General features: G+C 40.0%; 1 protein-coding gene across 2 annotated transcripts in view; it reads left to right on the top strand.

The window, feature by feature from the left end:
- The window catches only part of LOC5570813 (zinc finger protein 629), a 172,175-nt gene that overhangs the window by 126,320 nt on the left and 26,802 nt on the right, over nt 1–19,053 (top strand). The window lies entirely within an intron of this gene.

Genomic DNA, 19,053 nt, shown 5'->3' with positions numbered 1-19,053 from the left:
AACGCCACGCAGTCAACCATGCCATGTATTGCACTTTTTTATACTCTACGATATATATACAACAATCGCTCGCCGATACGAATACGCATGTGCATTTCAAATATTTGGTATTTACATATAAACTTTAATGACTCCATGACTGATGCATCCGTCCATCCATCCATCCACCCACTCACATGTACGTCACATCGATCCAAGCAGCAGCGATGAAAGCCAAAATAATTCATCACAAATTCTGAAATCGTTGGTAGGTATATTTTGATTAATTTTTCATGCACCACTGGCCAACGTAAATACCTAAGGACAAAGGTGCAATACAGGTTGGCATGAGTGCACAGTAGCACATGCACTTTTTTTTGGGGCTCGAGCTCAAGCTAATAACGATAAAAAAAAACAGAATACAGGATAAATATTAAATATTCGTCATTCATCGCCTGAAGTCCTCTGATGGAGACTATCATCACACACGGAGCGACGGGAGTGATGTGTTCGACGCAGTTTGTGGTGAGCCTCGCAGGAATAAATCCTATTTGCTGACAATATGGGGTGACACAAAGTTGAATTACAAGCGACGCATGACAGCTTTCTCAAAAGCTTACTACATACCTATGTAATTTTACATCATGAGAGGGAAAGTTTGAACTTGATAACTGAAAGTAAAATTGTGTTTTTTTTTTTCGATAGATAGATCCCCAATAGCATTCAAAGTTTTCTGATGTTAATCCCTAGTGAACTTTTTTGTACAATTCTGGATAATCAAGATGTCCAAGGAAGAAATTTAGTGTTCAATTTTGGCAAAACTCGTGAAGTAACAACTTGTCGAAAATTCTTCAGGAGATCATGGCGCAACTTGGTAATAAATTCTTTTCTGAAATTCTTATCGTAATACGCTGTTTTTGATCACGCCATTCTGTCATGAAACGGCCTACTTTTCTGCACAGAAATATGCAGTGTGGTAATAGTCATTACGTAATGAATATTACGCAACGTCTTTTTCATTACGCAACAGTTTTGAGTTGCGTAATGAATCATTACATAACAATTTTCAGAAAATGCGAAATAATGGTGAATGCATTCTGATATGGTTTCTGATACCCCCAAGTGGTCCTCTACCAAATTGCAAAAAAAGTTGTACGTTACTCGTTGCAGAACTCGATTTTCACAGCACTCGTTGTGATTATCCAACTCGTCAAGGGTCGTTGGATAAATTTACGACTCGTGCTGTAATAGTAGTTTACGGAACAAGTTGCAGAATGATGATTTTTATAGCACGAGTCGTAAATTTATCCTAAGAGGCTTGCCGAGTAGGATAATTACGACGAGTGCTGTAAAAATCGAGTTCTGCAACGAGTTACGTACAACATTTTTTGCAATTTCGTAGAAAACCACTTGAGGGTATCCGAAATTAATATCGGAGAGCATTCACCATTATTTTACAATTTCTGAAAAATTGTTGTGTTATGATTCATTACGCAACTCAAAACAGTTGCGTAATGAGAAAGCGTTGCGTAATGAATCATTACAGCACTGGTTTTAGTTGCGTAATGACTTTTCCCGCACTGCATACTTCAATGCAGGAAAGTAGGCCGTTTCATGACAGATTGGCGTGATGAAAAATAGCCTATTACGATGAGAAATTGCAAAAAAGTCATTATTCTGCAACTTGTTCCGTAAACTACTATTAACGTTCAACGCTCCGTCATCATCGAAACTTCAAAAGCAGTTTTTCTGTTCAAAACTAAAAATCATTCGATTGCCGGAATGCTGGACATTCTTGCTACATGCCTTGCCCATCGTATCCTCCCAGCTTTGGTCACCTTCTAGATACTGAGTTCGTCGTAGATTTTGGTACGCTCGTGGTTCATACTTTGCCGGCTCACACCGTTCTCCGACACTCCAGAGGAGATAGTTCTAAGCATCCGGTGATCGAAAGCCCCAAGAGCTTGCAGCTTCTCCTCGAGCATAGAGGGCCACCGGTTTCATGAGCGTTTTGTATATGGTACATTTGGTGCGAGGACGATTCTTTTTTGACCGCCAGTACTTCTTGAGTCCACAGTACGCACGACATCCACAGATGATGTGGCTCCGTATTTCACGGCTACTGCTATTATTACCCGTCAACAAAAATCCAAGGTAAACGAATTCGTTGACCACCTTGACCACCTCTAACGTATCCCCGTTTGTCATCACACTGCTTCCAAGATGAACAGGCTTGCAACCTTTTCAAATGTTCGGCAGACAATGTCATATCCACGAAGCACAAAAATTGACTGATCTGTGGAAAATCGAACCCTAGCTATCAAGCCCTGTCATCCGAATAACACCTTCAAGCCTTCAATAGGACAGGAGAAGTGGTTCACCTAGCGTGAATTTATAGCCAACCAATCGTCCGTCGATTCCATTGAACATACCCAACATTGATCTTAGCTGCACCGTTGATGGCTGCTTTCACTGTACTCCAGCAGTCCTCAAGAGGGGCTTCATCCAGCTCACCCTCTTCCGGTAATGCAGCCTCGAGGTGCAGCGCGTATGCCGCTGCGACATCCGGTTGCTTAAGCAGCTCTATGTCATTACGGGGCGGCCGTCGGTACCGTACGTTGGTAACGACGGAGAGTTTTGGGCGCAGTTTAACCATCACCAGATAGTGGTCAGAGTCGATGTTAGCTCCACGATAGGTCCTGATGTCGATAATGTCGGAGAAGTGCCGTCCATCAACCAGAACGTGGTCGATTAGTGATTCCATCTGCTGTGGTGATCTCCAAATAAGTTAGGGTGGGCCTGAAAAATTGATAGCTTAAGCAGTTTTTAAGTGATACAGGCCCACCTTCTGGTTCGTTACCTTAGACAGATTTTTGGGGGCCCAGATAGCGGTAGCGGTAAACATCTTCAACAAATAATTTTCCTACTCCCAACTCCTTAGACTCCGCTTACTGTGATCTATATAATATTAATACATGTATATTCAATTTTTAATCACTTTACATACATTACATACATACTTTACATACAGATATTTCGGTTGTTCTTTACCATATAAATTTCGCTTTCTTTACCATATAAATTTCTGTTTATTATGAATATATCCTAGAGCAGTGGTTCCCAACCTTTTTGAAACTGCGACCCCTTTGAAGGTCTGCAACCATACCGCGGACCCCTGAAATAAATATTCTTGAAATGCAAGGCAATGGAAGCATCCAAAGATCTCATTATAAATATGAAGTTATTCGCAACCCAAAAATCACGTCTGTAATCCACCACATATGAAAAAAAATTGCTAAGATCATCAGGATCTAGTAAATATCATGTCAGGAGTCTATCAAACATCCTTCCATTCCATGCGATCTTGCAAAAATCGAACCAAATAAACAGGTATTTGAAAGGAATGCAATTTGTCGAAGATATTTTTAGGAGTGCAAAGAAGTTTCTTTCGAGAAGCATCGTACACGGATAAAAATCTGATCCCCTCACCATGATTTACAAATCATGAAATTCATAAATTGGTTAGGTCACAACATCAGGATCACAAATCATGGTTCCTGGAGTCATAATCATGATTCCTCATAAACGTAACATCCAGTGTGGAAACACTAAGCGGCGCACTTTGTTTCATCTCATTCGTATTGACCAGTGGTAGAGTACGCGACTTACAATCGGAGGGTTCTTGGCTCGATTCTCAATGAATGCTATTTTTAACTTTTTTTTTATTTTGTCGATCATTAACGGATGTGCGACTCAGCATTTTTGGCATTTGAATCATGATTCCGAGCAATCAGCAACAAAAACCTAACGCGTGTGTTGCGTTACGGCAATCTGACTCATGATATCATGAGTCCAAATCATGGTGTATTTTCATTAGATGAAAACACACTAGAATCATGATATCATGAGTCATAATCTTGTTTTTGGATTTTGATTTCTACCCATGTAAGAAATTTTCATTAGGCTTGAAATATTTCTAGCTGAGAAATTTTCAAATCCAAGCTGTTTTGTAAATTTTAAGAAACTTTCTAATTGGCTTCTTATGAGCTAAATAATGATCTTTGCAAAAAGTCTTAATGGAATTCACCAAGATTTCTCCAAAAAGCTTGTCAATTATTCATCAAGAACTTTCGTAGAAATCTTTCATAGATCACTACTTAAAAGCCATGATGATAGATTCGAGAATGTTTCGCCGATGGTTTTAGTGAAAATAGCAAAGAATGTCGAATCGGTGCAATTCCAACAATAATTTGTCAAGGATCTTCCGAGATTGTTTTTTAATGATCTCGCCAGAAATCTGGCAAGGATTAAGTCAATATAATGCAAGATTTTTTCCTTATGAATACCTCTAAGGATTTGGTAAACTCACACTAAAATCTCAATCAATGAGCCCTCTGCAAAGAAAAACAACATTCGAACTTTGCCTCACGAATCTCACTATTGAGCAGTGGTGGAGGTATTCGTATCACGAGGCATCTTACAAATGTAAACCAACGCAAACTTGATAGATTCGCGAACAGGCTTGGTGTGAGTAAGCTCACACCCGTCTGCTCGTGAGAACATATCAAAAGAAATCGCAAAATGTTTGCGAACATTTACTCGCGAGTAAATGAACAAAAAGTGATTTATTGTGGTTATTATAGACGAATCAATTGTATATCTATTTTTCCCGAAAGCGTAATTGACTCTTAACAGCTCCGAACTTGTTCACGAATCACTTTATCTTCGTTTGTTGGCGAGAACGACAGATGCGAGCAATTCAGCACACTGAGGCTCAGGAGCAATTTATTTTGTTTTTATTCCCGTTCAGCAGACATGTTCATTATTTCCCAACACTGCTATTGAGCTTTTCATGCCAAACCCAATTATGTCATGACTCCTGCACGAACAATCTCTCAATCATATCTCATGAAAATTTGAGATTTTGTTAACAGTGAAAAAAAAAAACAAAACCGGTGATTGGCCATTGATTAGTTCTCACTCAAACCAGGAAGGACCAATTTGGATTTTAATCTTTAATTGACGGAATGACATTGAATCATTAGCAATTGCATAAATATTTATTTTAAACAACGAAAGATGAACCTACTAATCATAAACTTTTGCGAGCAAACGAGACAAAAAAACCAACATTTATTTGCAATGGCTTCGCGGACCCCTTGAAATGTCGTCACGGCCCCTAGGTGTCCGCGGACCACCGGTTGAGAAACCCTGTCCTAGAGCGTTGATTTTTTATGAACACAGTCAACCCTCTATAAATCACTATTGAAGGGACCATCGACTCATGGAAATATCGAGTCATGGAACAGCAATGCTATGGAAAACTGCTTTAGGGAACCATCATAGTAACCGTGAAATTTGATTTTTAGTATGGTTTCATGAGTCGATATCGAATTATGGAATATCGACTCATGGAGGTTTAACTGTACTTTGTATTAAACACTTTTTCATTTAAAAACATTATTTTCAAAAAAAAAAATTGATCTCTTCGAACAAAATACGTCCTCACGGTTTTTTCACCCTAATTAGATAAAAGGATTATCTTTACAATGCCAACAAAAGATTGAAAATCCTTTTTCGCCTTTTAAAGATAATAACATTTGAAAAGAACCTTTTTTTCGAAGAAAATCTCTAATAGCTCTACAACCATAAGATATAGCGCAGTAGTTTCTTCAGCAAAAAGTTGCGCAATCGAAAGTTCTAAAAGTGCTAAAAGTTTTTGTAAGAAATTATCGTATAAAAAGTTATCAAGAAAAAAATGATTTTTCAGATCCACCCTAACATATTTGTTAAAAAAAATCATAATTCGCGAACTATTGGAGATAGAAATTTGGGTTCTTCTGCAAAGTTGCTCTAAATAGATTGTTCTAATACATTGTAGTACATTGTATAGGGCTAAATGCGTAAGAAAAAAAGCTTGTATTCTGATCTCGTAAACCATTTAGGCCACCCTAATTTCACATCACTGGAAAAAATGTCTAAACAATATGGAGAAACTTTTCCGAAGATACCATATATCTAAAACTGGCAGATTAGGCGCAAACATTTTTGTCTTCCTAGATATGCTTTTGGGATCAATGTTAGATTTTTTAGAAATGTCGAGAAGCTTGGGTAGGGGAGAATTGCAAATGAATTTCAAATTATACCAATAAAATAGATGATTAAATATCAAAATTTGTTATTTTTCTATTTAAAACTAGTGGTCCCGGCAAACTTCGTCTTGCCATCAAGTAGGCTGTTGAAAAACGCCATGCAAGTCCCGTGTAGAAAATGACAGATTAGTACTCTTCCGTTTTCCCCACTATTCCGAAGAATTTCCTAAACTTTTTTTTCGCACAAACACGTCGGAGCTCTGGACGAATTCAACAGTGAAAGAATCATGTAAGTCCAATCACCCGTTCTCAAGCCATTTCGTGACATACAAACACCATTCCATTTTTATTTATATAGATAAAAGGTAAAACAGCAAAAATAATAACTCTGTATAGCATAAACATATCTCATTTTGTCATAGTTATAACAGACCAATAAAAAATACAGACAGAAGCTCTCGAAAAAAAAAGTTATGATTTATATATTGATAACAAAATAATAACAAATAAACTCTCACATATGGATTGTGGAGCCTTCCTTAGCCGAGTGATTAGAGTTCGCGGCTACAAAGCAAAGCCATGCTGAAGTTGTCTGGGTTCGATTCCCGGTCGGTCCAGGATTTTTTCGTAATGGAAATATCCTTGACTTCCCTGGGCATAGAGTATCATCGTACCTGCCACACGATATACGTATGCGAAAATTATAACTTTGGCAAGGAAAGCTTTCATTTAACAACTGTGGAAGAGCACATTGAACACTAAGCTGAGAAGCAGGCTCTTTCCCAGTCGGAACGTAATGCCATAAAAGAAGAAGAAGAAGTGTGTGATCTTTTGTTTCTGTTGCATGCTCTTGTGGGGCGAGCAACGGAATCAAAATCAATAGTTCAGTTCGCATTGTGCGAGTGTGAAAAGACAGTTGACGTAGTCGAGGATGGATTACCAACTGGTGAGCTCGTTCCATACTTATGGTAATACATTTTAATCGTAGCAACGTTACATTTGTTTAAATTTGTTTAATTTTCACACAAACTATAGCTGGTTCGTCACTACAAGTGTCGAAATTAACCCTTATTCCTGTTTATATAATTTTCGTATACACACCTTTTTTCGTTATTACTGAAAATAACCTTTGAATAGTTCGAATGTCCACGTACTTTTTTAACCTTCTTCCAAGATCTTCTCACCGCGAGTCAAAAATGCAAAACTAGTTCTAAGTAGGAATCGTATTTTTGCTCCTTATCTATGGCTCGCATCACCGACCAGAGATGACTCCAAGATCTTTTTCCTCAAGGACAAGCAGAAAGTCCCATCTCTTTTTCATTTGGATCGAAGTGCAATTCTAACAAGTATCGATCAATCACGGAATAGCAAATATTGACATGTACATTCAGTCTAAGCTATGTTAAGCAAAATTTGGGCTATAACCTATAATAAAACCTGCTGTGTTATCGGATTTTTATTCGGTCAGATTGTCTTAAACTCGTTAGTAAGACATACTTATATACAAAGCATATTGTTGGAAAATATCGGTTCAGTATCTTTAAAAACACCGCACAGTGGCGCATGGCCGGACAAAACCTCAAAAATTCATGTTCTCAAAATCACTCGTTCCCATTTGAAAGCGTAGTTATGAGCCTTAGTTTTGGCTATAATTATATAATTATTAACATATCAAGTTGTGATTTGTAGCAAAAAATGTTTTACACAATTTTTCTCCATAATTTTGGTAAATTGCAAAACTTCGTACGTTTTATGTGAAGTGTTAAGGGAAAATGAGCCACTCACTATGAATCAGCAAATCATCCATACTTTCAGACGTGCAATAGTTTTTCTTGCCCCTTTTTGCCCCTAGAGGTGAAAATTCCATTTTCATTTTTCATTATAATTTATCGATTTCATCATTCAAATCTATATAATTTGTTATAATTCGTTTGAAACTTCAGTTGAATTTCTAAAAGTAAGTTGAATTTATTCCTCTAGTGCAGGTTTATGTACAACTTTCTGCCTTACAACAAAAAAATTGTAGTAATAACCTTTGATTGGATAAAAAAAAACCTAATTTGCACAAGTTTCACTAGAAAAACAAATTTTCGATTTGACTGTTATTTCTCACGGGATGATATCAGGTATCCAAGATAATTAATAGATTACCATTATAAAGCGATTTGAGACGTATTTGAGGTTTTGTCCGACCTTTGTATGAAGGCCCGCCACTGTGCACCGGCCGAAGTGTATCAGAAGTGCCGAAAACATGATTCATCTCTCTATGTTTACCTACTTATGTTTGATTATAATAAATTTATAAAACATGAAATAGGGAGGCGAATCCTATTCTTGGTACTTTTGATTAACTTCGATAAAACTTTTTTTGAAGCTTACTGACCTTACATTTAGCCTCAATATGCGTCGTACCGAAGTACTTCATTTTGCAATGTTTCAGAAAATTAGACTGAGAAAAACCCCCCATGCCAAAGTGAATCATGGAAGTGTCCAAGTAGTGCTTTACCCTATGAGAAATAAAATAGGAATATAACACAACGTAAAACTGCAATGAGAAGTCATGTCACTGTTGACCAGAATTCTGCTGATTAAACCCGGATTGTGTAGACACCAAATTCTGATGGCACAGCGTGCGTTTCCAAGCGAACGAAACAGGCAAACCTGAGCTCACCACACGTGCTGACATCAACAACAGCCGAAACATACGCATGGAGCAAACAGACCCAACAGGCAATTAAATTTCAATAACGAATCGCTTCACTGCTTCCGATGCATTTCCCACCGACCAACCATGATGCACAATACGACAGCCGAAAATTGCACCTTAACGCCCTACAGTGACCCATCGCTTCGGTATCATAAAACACAGCACGCCAAATCGGTGCACAGGACGAGGACACGGGCCAAGAGAAAGAACTCCGGGTTACAGTCTGGCAGATTCCGAACCGAGACACAGTTGTCCAGATTTTTAAATTTATGGCAAAATTTACGCATTCCTGCTTTTGGCGTTATGTCCATAGGGCAGAGGCTGCTTGTCAGCTTAATGTCCTTAAGATTACTTCCGCAATTATTAACTGAGAGCTTTCTTCGCCACTTAATCATGTTTCGAATGAATTAGTATACCGTGTGGCAATCTCGGAGATATTTGATGCCCAGGAAAGTCGATTCAATTTCCTTTACGAAATGATCCGCGACCGGTGGTGTTCGAACCTACCATCGTCAACTTGGTCTTGCATGAATAGCTACCGCTACGGCTATCTACGCATTCCTTAAATATTTATGTGCATGAAATGTGTCGTGGAACATAATTTAGAGGATTCTATAAAGAAATACCCGAAAATAAATTACCCGAAAACCATTTACTCGATTTTTTTTATAATACTGTGAATCAGATATCACCACCTAGCTTCCAAATAGCTCAACACAATATTTTAAGAGCTGAGCGTTAATTTTTGCTCGACTATATTTTAGTTTGATTATTGTTCTAGCTGTTACGTCTGTTTCTCTGTGGTTATAGAGAAGCTGACCTTTTTTACACAATAATTTAATAATGTCAACGATTGATGCAATAAAATCCACATCCTGGAATTGTAATCTAGGCAAAATGAGTTGTCGACCAGAAAACAAATATGCTGAAAATTATATTAGCACAGGTATAAAACCAAAATTTGATGGAGGTCAAAAGAGGGTTTGGAAGTAAAAATTTAGATTTTTTGTCCAAACATGATGAAAACCAAATTATTTTGCTATTATTGTACATGTACATATTCTGAACTATATATCTGATATTGTAAATGAATGTTTGACATTGTTTTCCCCTTTTGTTTGTAAATTGGGTTTTGCCAGCTTTTTAAAAGCCTGGACCTCTGTGCGAGGCAAATTCGTTGGTTTCCGCTTCAGTACCAGCTTTTTTATTATATTTCACTCGAGCAATCGTTCGTCCAGATTAATGAAATAGCACGTAATTATTGGAAGGCTCTCGCTTATGTGCCCGCTATTCCTCTCACTGCTACCTGGCTGTTCAGAAGCGAGGCCGTATATCATTTTTGATTGGAATAAATGGTCCCAAAAAAATAAGGAGCAGAGCACCCTGATAGTTGGCGGTTGCGGTTTCATTCATTCGTAACCAAATTTACACCAACTGTGGCGAAACTCCCGCAGAGTGTGACATCCGAAACGGGTGCTGCTAATGACAACAACGGTTAATGGCATTATTCCACTACACCCGGGATCAGCAGAAAGGAATTCAATTTTCGAGACCCCAAAATTAATACTCGCGTAATTAATTAGGACTTCTCGATGATTTAACGAACTGAAAAGAAATAATATGACCCAGCGCATTTTGAAGGATTGTTACTTTTTTATAGTGAACTGATTTGGAATTTTTCCTTCCACACGTTTGTGTGTTTCCGCAAATTTTTATTTTTGCGCATGGATTTTTTGAAATACCTTGAGAAATAGTTTTCCATAGTGATACTCATGCATGGTGCTTCATTTACCATTATCTATCTTCTATATATATGAATAAAAATGAAGTGGTGTTTGTATGTCACGAGATGGCTTGAAAACGGACGAAAGCATTGGCGTAAGTTTTTCAAAGTTGCATTCGATTGCGATGGAAAAGGAATTACATGTTGTTTACAACAGCCTACTTGATGTCAAGACGAAGTTTGCCGAGACCACTAGTTATCTGAGAGAGACTCGCGAAGAGGAAAAATTTCGACGTTATGTGCAGCCCAGATTCCACTGTCACGAAACGTCAAATGCAGCCCATCGTTTCTATGGCTGAAAAAGTGAAAAGTATTATATTCAAAATAAAATATTATTAAAAACCTCAGTCAGTGGAGCAGTTTTTTCTAAGATGCTGATAAATCTAAACACAAGACTAGTTACTTATAATGTCTGCTACGTTTGCTGGCATGAAATTTCACTCAAAATGCCGTTTATGCTCGGGTGTGATGCAAACGCAATAGTTTTTTGATGAGATGGTCATGTAAGAGCTAGAACGGCTTGCGCAAGAGATTGATGTAAACATTGAGTGGAATAAGAGAAAAACTCAGCAATCGTCGAAAACGAATACCGTCTCCGCGTGTCTCGTCTCAGCTAGTTATAAAATAAAAATAGTAATCAAAGCTATAAACGCAAGATGGTTTGTATACTAATTCTACATCTCTGTGCAGATTAAAAAAAAAAGCGTTAGTCGAAATTTTGAGTTACGTCCTTTTGAAGCAAAACCGGAAAAATCGATGATTTTAATTGCGTTCACAAAGTATTTCAATACGGGAGGCTGTTTTGGAAACTTTCCAAATACATGAAATCGTTTAATATTATGAAGGATTATTATAATTAACTCTTTTTATACAGGCTCAAGGGCTATGAGGCAATACGGAGCCGATTTCATTTTGTAATTACAGTCAATGTAAAAAAAATATTTTTTCAAAGTTTTATATTTTTTCTGAAAAGTTAAAAATTTTAGACTTTCATTTCATAAAAAAAGATTGGAAATCGGTTGAGCGGTTCGAAAGTTATGATATTTTTTAAATAAAAAATTTAATGCACTGAGACCTATAGTGTGTGCAGTTGAAAAATGACTGATTTTTTATTTTCAAAAAAATATATCTCAAAAACTTAAAAACATACACGAAAATTCTAAAAGCGTGCGCAAGGCGATGTGCTCCCGAGGAGACTCGTCTCATGCGCTGCTCGGCGCTACGGCTCACCATCGGTATCCAAGTTGTGAAACAACTGCTTAGTAACGAAGAGTCTATCTACAACTATTTTCGCCTCATTATGCAGGTGTCTAGATAGTCCACATGATATGGTCGTAGACTCGCGATCTGAGAGTATCGATTTCAATCCTCGTTGAAAATTTTGTCAGCATTTCAATTATTGCGTTGAATTTTAAACAGCACATGTGAAAGAGCGCATGAGACCGCATTGAGACTTACTTGATACTTGATGGGCTACAATCCGCTACGTTGAATCTACGCCGAATAAATAATTCTTCTCCACTGGGCTCGGTCCTGAGCCAATCGCTTCCAGTCGCCCTGAACGTTAAGTGCCCTTAAGTCCTCTTCAACTGCAAAAAGCCAACGTGTGCGCGGCCTACCACGAAGCCGACGGCCTCGTCCGGGTTCTCTACTGAATATTATTTTTGCTTGTCGTTCTTCCGGCATTCGTACCACGTGACCAGCCCAACGCAGCCTGCCGTGTTTTATGAGCTTGATAATATCCACTTCTTTATATACTTGGTACAACTCATGATTCATGCGACGCCGCCAGATGCCATTTTCTTGTTTACCGCCGAGTATTGTTCGCAGCACTTTACGCTCAAAAACTCCAAACGCTTTCCGGTCGACCTCTTTTAACGTCCAGGATTCATGACCGTATAGAGCAACCGGAAGGATAAGAGTCTTATATAGCGCGAATTTTGTTTTCGTCTGCAGGCTACGGGACTTAAGCTGGTTGCGGAGCCCGTAAAAAGCCCTATTCGCAGCTGCAAGACGCCTTTTCACCTCGCGGGTAACATCATTATCGCAAGTCACTAAAGTACCAAGATACACAAATTCTTCCACTACTTCAAATTTTTCACCACCTAGCACCACTTCACTACCAACGTCACGATTGGAACCACGCTGTCTACCAGCGATCATGAACTTAGTTTTGCTGGTGTTGACGGTAAGTCCAATCCTCGCTGTCTCCCTTTGAAAAGGCACGAATGCCTCTTCTACGGCTCGACGATCAATTCCGATTATATCGATATCGTCCGCAAAACCCAGGAGCATATGCGACCGGGTGACGATGGTACCGCTTCTTTGCACGCCCGCTCTCCTTATAGCTCCTTCGAGAGCAATGTTGAACAATAGATTCGAAAGCGCATCTCCTTGCTTCAATCCATCTAAGGTTACGAAGGAGGTTGAAGTCTCATCCGCAACCCGCACACTTTATTTCGATCCATCCAACGTTGCACGAATCAGTCTAATCAGTTTCGCCGGAAAACCGTGTTCTACCATTATCTGCCATAACTCATTTCTCTTTACTGAATCGTACGCCGCCTTGAAATCAATGAACAGATGATGTGTCTGCAAGTTGAGGGCACAAATCTCCCATTTGCAGGGGAACGTGCCATTTGAGCCGACGTTCTGAAGGTAAACATTTGATCCGTCGTCGATCGGCCCTCACGAACACCAGCTTGGTATTCGCCGACGAAGGACTCCTCCAGCGGTCTCAATCTGTTGAACAGAACACGTGACATTATTTTGTACGCCGAATTGAGGAGCGTTATTCCTCGGTAATTGGCGCACTCCAATCTGTGGCCCTTCTTATACAAAGGGCAGATGAGGCCCTCCAGCCAGCTAGCAGGCAATTCTTCTTCCTCCCATATCCTTAACAGAGTACGGTGCAGCATTTCGCACAGCTGCTCACTACCGTGCTTGATAAGTTCGGCCGGGAGCTCGTCTTTTCCAGCAGCCTTACAGTTCTTCAGCTCCTTAATCGCTCTTCTAACCTCATCTAGCGTCGGGGGCTCCACAGCTTGTCCATCGTTGCTGATGATTAATCTGTTCTCAGACGCGCTCGTGTCCTCTCCGTTCAACAATTGCTCGAAGTGTTCTTTCCACCTGGCAGCCACCAAGATTTTGTCTGTCAGCAAGTTACCTTCACGGTCATTGCACATGACGGGAGACGGCGCAGTTTTTCTCCGTACGCCATTGACAGTTTCGTAAAATCTCCGCATATCGTTTTGTTCGATGCTGTTTTGCGCCTCAGTAATGATGTCCTCTTCATACTGCCTTTTCTTTCTGCGGTGAATTCGTTTCTCGACTGCTCTAGCTTCCTTGTACCGCTCTCTATTCTGCCGGGTACCAGACACTAACACCCGACTTCTGGCAACATTCTTCTCATCCGTCACATTCTGGCACTCCTCATCAAACCAACCGTTTCTGGGTCGTTTCTGAGCAGTACCTATCACCTCTCGCGCTGCTGTGCTCATCGCACTGTGGATAGACTCCCACAGATTGTTGAGGTTTTCGCCTAAGTTGTATCCCCTTATCCGCTCATGAAGCTTCCGGCGGTACTCGTCTGCTACACCTTCTGTTGATAAGCGCTGGATATTGAAACGCAACGGTCGCTGTGTTCTTGTGTTCGCCACGGTAGACAACCGTGCACGAATTTTACTAACAACGAGATAGTGATCAGAGTCGATGTTTGTGCCTCTAAAGGTCCTCACATCGATGACATCCGAGAAATGCCGACCGTCCACCAAAACGTGGTCTATTTGGTTGCAGAGCTCGCCATTTGGGTGCATCCAGGTGTGCTTTCGGATGTCTTTGCGTGGAAAGTAGGTGCTGCTGATGGCCATCCCTCTAGCTGCAGCAAAAGTTATTAGCCTTAGGCTGTTGTCATTGGTGGCGGAGTGAAGGCTCTCCGTACCAATTATAGGGCGGAAAAAATCCTCTCTTCCGACCTGTGCGTTGGCATCCCCGATAACAACTTTTACGTCATGTTTTGGGCACTCTCCGTAGGTCTTGTCGAGACAATCATAAAACGCATCCTTCGTGTCGTCGGGTTTATCGTTTGTCGGCGCATAGATGTTGATCAGACTGTAGTTGAAGAATTTGCCCCGTATCCTCAATACGCAGATTCGTTCATTAATCGGTTTCCACCGCATAACACGCTTCATCTGCTTCCCGATCACTATGACGCCATGCTCTGCCTTATTGCTGCCACTATGGTAGATGTTGTACCTATTTGAAAGCTGTGTTGGCGACGGGATCCACCGCCCTGAATTCACGTTCTCCAGTTCTAGGCCATCTTACTTCCTGAATAGCAACCACGCTCACTCCAACCTTCTGCAATTCACGAGCCAAAAGGCTCACTCGTCCGGGTTCATTTAACGTCCTGACATTCCAGGTACCGAGTTTCCAATCATAGTCCTTATTTCGTTGCCAGGTCGATTGCCGAAAATATCGTTCGTTATTTCTCCTTTCTCCATTTTTCGTGGTAGGTAAGAAATTTGATATGCTACCTTACCAGGGTCGCGATACCTACATCACGATGGTGGGGCTGCCACCTTAGGTGTAGCTGACGTGATACAGCATTTCATACTCAGCCGCTGGATGCCAGAACAGACGCTATTTGAGCCGCACCTCCTTGGTGGACAGACGCTCGAGACGCACCTCCTCACTCTAGCTGATGTCAGAAGGACAACAGTGCCCAGGCTGCACTACCAACTAAGTACACAACCCTTAGCTGGCGGTCTTTGTCATCATTTGACCCGTGGAAGCGTGAGGTAGGGACTTGTGAGGACCAGAGCTATGTTGGACGCTCCTTCCTAGTTGTCGGCTCACCATTTCACAGCCTGCATTGAGACACATCTCAAGAAAAATGAGGCGCACCAAAATAGGTCTCACAATGTACAGCGCACCCGTACGCTAGCAAGCAATGAGCCTCCTGCACCTAATGCTACAGCACGTGCACAGTAACTCTAGTCCCGATTTTAATTCCAAATGCTTGACACATGTTTTCTTAATCTTTAAATGTTTTTTTATTGGTTTAAGTCCAAAATAACACATCTTTTTTTTTTTAGATTTTGCCACACCTCTTGGTTTTAACTCAAATTTTGCCTGCCGTGTCCATTCCGAAATGTCAGATATGAACAACCCCAGTGTTAAAAAGTTAAACCCCTGTGGTGATGCGTACGTGTCTTCGTGTGTTTTACGTCAAAAGCAAGGTATTTGACTTCAACTTATCCAAGAGTGTATTTCGTGGTAGAATTAAAGAGATAATATTTAAATTATGTAGAACCCCAACTAACATTTAGTGCAAATGTAAACATTCTCTAAGCCCTCTTTATACGGCTTCATGCTGAGTAAAGGCGCTGTACATACGAACGAAAGCTTCTATGCGATCGTTTTACCAACAAATCTGGCGAATCTACTCAGCTATTTTAAAGCTGTGTAGGCAGCTCTTATTCATACCGATCATTGCTCTAACTCGACAGTTATACGACATGTAGCTGTGTAAACATCTTCGGAAGGCGCTTTCTCAATTATTTCGCAACTGTTGAATAATTTTTATACAGCTTCGCTGTATTATCGACTAAATATTATTTCCAAGCTGTTTCACAGCTTCCTGAATTCATATCATAAGTATCTGAACGTTACACAATTAAAGTATCTGCCACCGCCTGGAATCGATCTCACGATCTCTGCATCCACAAGTCTCGACGTTGTCCTTGCTGCCACCACAGTATATATCGAAGGCAAAGAAAACACACCGTTTTGTTCTACATCGAAAACGGTTCATATAATATTCTATAATGACGGTAAAGGATGTTATAGCCACGCTTACACCACTTCATCAGGCTGTAAAAGGGTGTGAAACGTCAAACGCAATGTTTACATCCAACAGGCTGTGTAGATTTGTGATAGAGTGAAACTACTGCTGAAATAAGAGTGCGCGATGATTTTCGGTGATTATCCGGCGGAGTACAACCCGAAGATCCACGGACCTTACGATCCTGTCCGTTAATACGGCAAGCCGGATACGCCAGGTGAAGTTGATCGAATTGGGTGCTTGGTTTGGCCACCGTGACAAGAACCCAAGGCTGCTGCTGGAGTCGTGAGCCGTGTCTTTTGGAGATGGCAACACAAGTACTGAAAACCCAAGCGGATGGGAATTGCCCCGTTCTTCCAGGTCAACGTCGGCGGAATGGTGTTATTCTATGCCAAAATGAAGCAGCGCAGGAACTACAAGTACAACTATACGAAGGCCCCTGGAAGCAGGGCAGTGAGAAGCGAATGAAAGTGCGATCCGCGGAGAATAATTTTGGCAGGATCTGGAGGGTGGTTCCGGCTTGTGGAAGATAGCAATTCGGCATGTATTGACAGACGGATGCTGGCATATAGTGAAAATCTGCTTGTTCGGAGAGTAAATTACATAATTTGCGAAAAATAAAACGTGAAAATATAGCACAAATTTCGTTTTTCCGTTAAATGATGGTCACTCCTCCTGTGTTGATTCTTCGAAAATTAAGTATGAGGTTAATGGAATTGTAATAGATGCGTCACAAGTTGTTGTTTTACAGCTTACAGCTGTATATTCGCTGTATAACTAACGATGAAGCGCTTCTTAATTATATATTGAGTAGCATAACAAATCATATTGTATAGAAGCAGCCGGAATAATAATGGGAACTTTTATTTCACACCATTTGGTAGCTACTTTTTACAGTGTTGAGTTACAGCTAAGTGAAAGCAGCAAAAGCGATAACTGATGAAGTCTATTCAGCTAATATTTGTAGCTGCAAATCGTTTGCGATACAGCTGTATTAACGCTAATTGTTCTATTTTTGACAGCTTTCAATTTTTGCTGCGTTCGCTGCTTTAATTCAACTTTTATACAGCACAAAGCAAATAATCTTGGCTTATAGCGCTAAAATTGTTAGTTGGGACAGTAATTCAGTCAGTGTGACTTCATGTCAAAGACGGTGGAAAATAAATAAATACCCTGTTTAAAATAAACACTGAATATGAAGGATTATTCTTACAAAACCATGGGCAGAGAAGTCAAATAAGAATCTGATAAAATTTTGAGCAGAATTCATTTGAAATGATACACAGCAAATTCAAATATCCCTGGACAGGATTACAAAATAAATCTTGAAAAAGAATCCGGCATAATGGTATGCATTTTTTTTTACAAAATCCTGCGAGAATCTTCATTTAATCCTAGGCAAAATTCTCGCAAAAAATTGGTCAGCATTCTCACAGGATGAGATGAGGTGATGATTCTTTTTGAATCCTGGTCAAGACTGCCAATAACAGGTGGAATTCTGACAGGATTCTGACTAAATACTGTTGCTGAAATTTGGCCCGCCGGGGAAGATTCAAATATGACGTCCATCGTTTTTCGGGATTTCTAGACCTCCCCTCCCCCCTCTGTCACGCTTTTTCCAATACCTAATACATGCACTGTCACACTTTCATAGACACCCCCCCCCTCCCCCTAATGATGGCCGTCATATTTGGATGACCCCCGTTTAAAAAGGTTGGCAGGCCTAGTGGCTTCAGTTTGCCATCTAGCATACATTGTTGAACAACTCCTTAACAACACTTACCATCCTTTCAGCTTGACCATTACTATCTGGATGGTAAGGAAACAGTACATAAGCTTCAATACCATGGTTTTCTAGGAAATTTCTGTATTCAAAACATCACCCTGGTTATAAATTGGGAAATGCTTTTTTTTGAGCTGCTTTCCATTAGATCAACGAATTCCAAGTAGGGTAAAAGCACCGGTTTGTTTTTCTTATGTTTTGAGGCAATTTGGACGAGTAAATGAATGTAGCTCTATCATGTGAATGTGATCTACTGAACACAAAAGGTTTCATGCTGATTGGCTATGTAAAATGGTGTATAATCTCCTATGGCTACAACTGGCATATGGCCAAAACCGGAGCTTCTACCCTAGTATAAATGAGGTGCAGATGATACACAGTTTGAGTTATTTTAATGACTTGCCTAAAGATTTTTTTTTCCTTGGTTAAGAGAGAAACCCAACCGGATAAGTTTCTGGCTGAAATAGTAAGATTCATGAATTTTGGATGACCAAACAAAATTGCTAATCTCGTCTCCGTTTACTTCAACGGTTTAAGCTAGAATAAACATTCTTGTATTTTAAATTGTTTATATTTTTTCCAAAACTGCAAAAAAATCGAAAATCCGTTCAAATTTCGCGAAGTTATCGCGACTTACTAAAAGGCACAGACAATGTATCATTTTTAACACATAAAGAAGGTTAGGGAAATATAAACCTATTTGTGGTTCCGTTAGTTTTAAACGTCATGATCGTTTCTGTTAGTTTTAAACGTCATGATCAAATTAGTCCTCAATTCTTAAGCATGCCAAGAACTTACGCTTGCTGGTAATTACAGAAAAACTGGTAGACGCCATCGTCGAAAGCGCCAGTAGCCCATATATGA

The sequence above is a fragment of the Aedes aegypti genome, chromosome 3, assembly GCF_002204515.2.
Source record: "Aedes aegypti strain LVP_AGWG chromosome 3, AaegL5.0 Primary Assembly, whole genome shotgun sequence".
NCBI lineage: Eukaryota > Metazoa > Arthropoda > Insecta > Diptera > Culicidae > Aedes > Aedes aegypti.
Note: the sequence above shows the minus strand (reverse complement) of the source record. Positions and strands in the feature narration are given on the sequence as shown.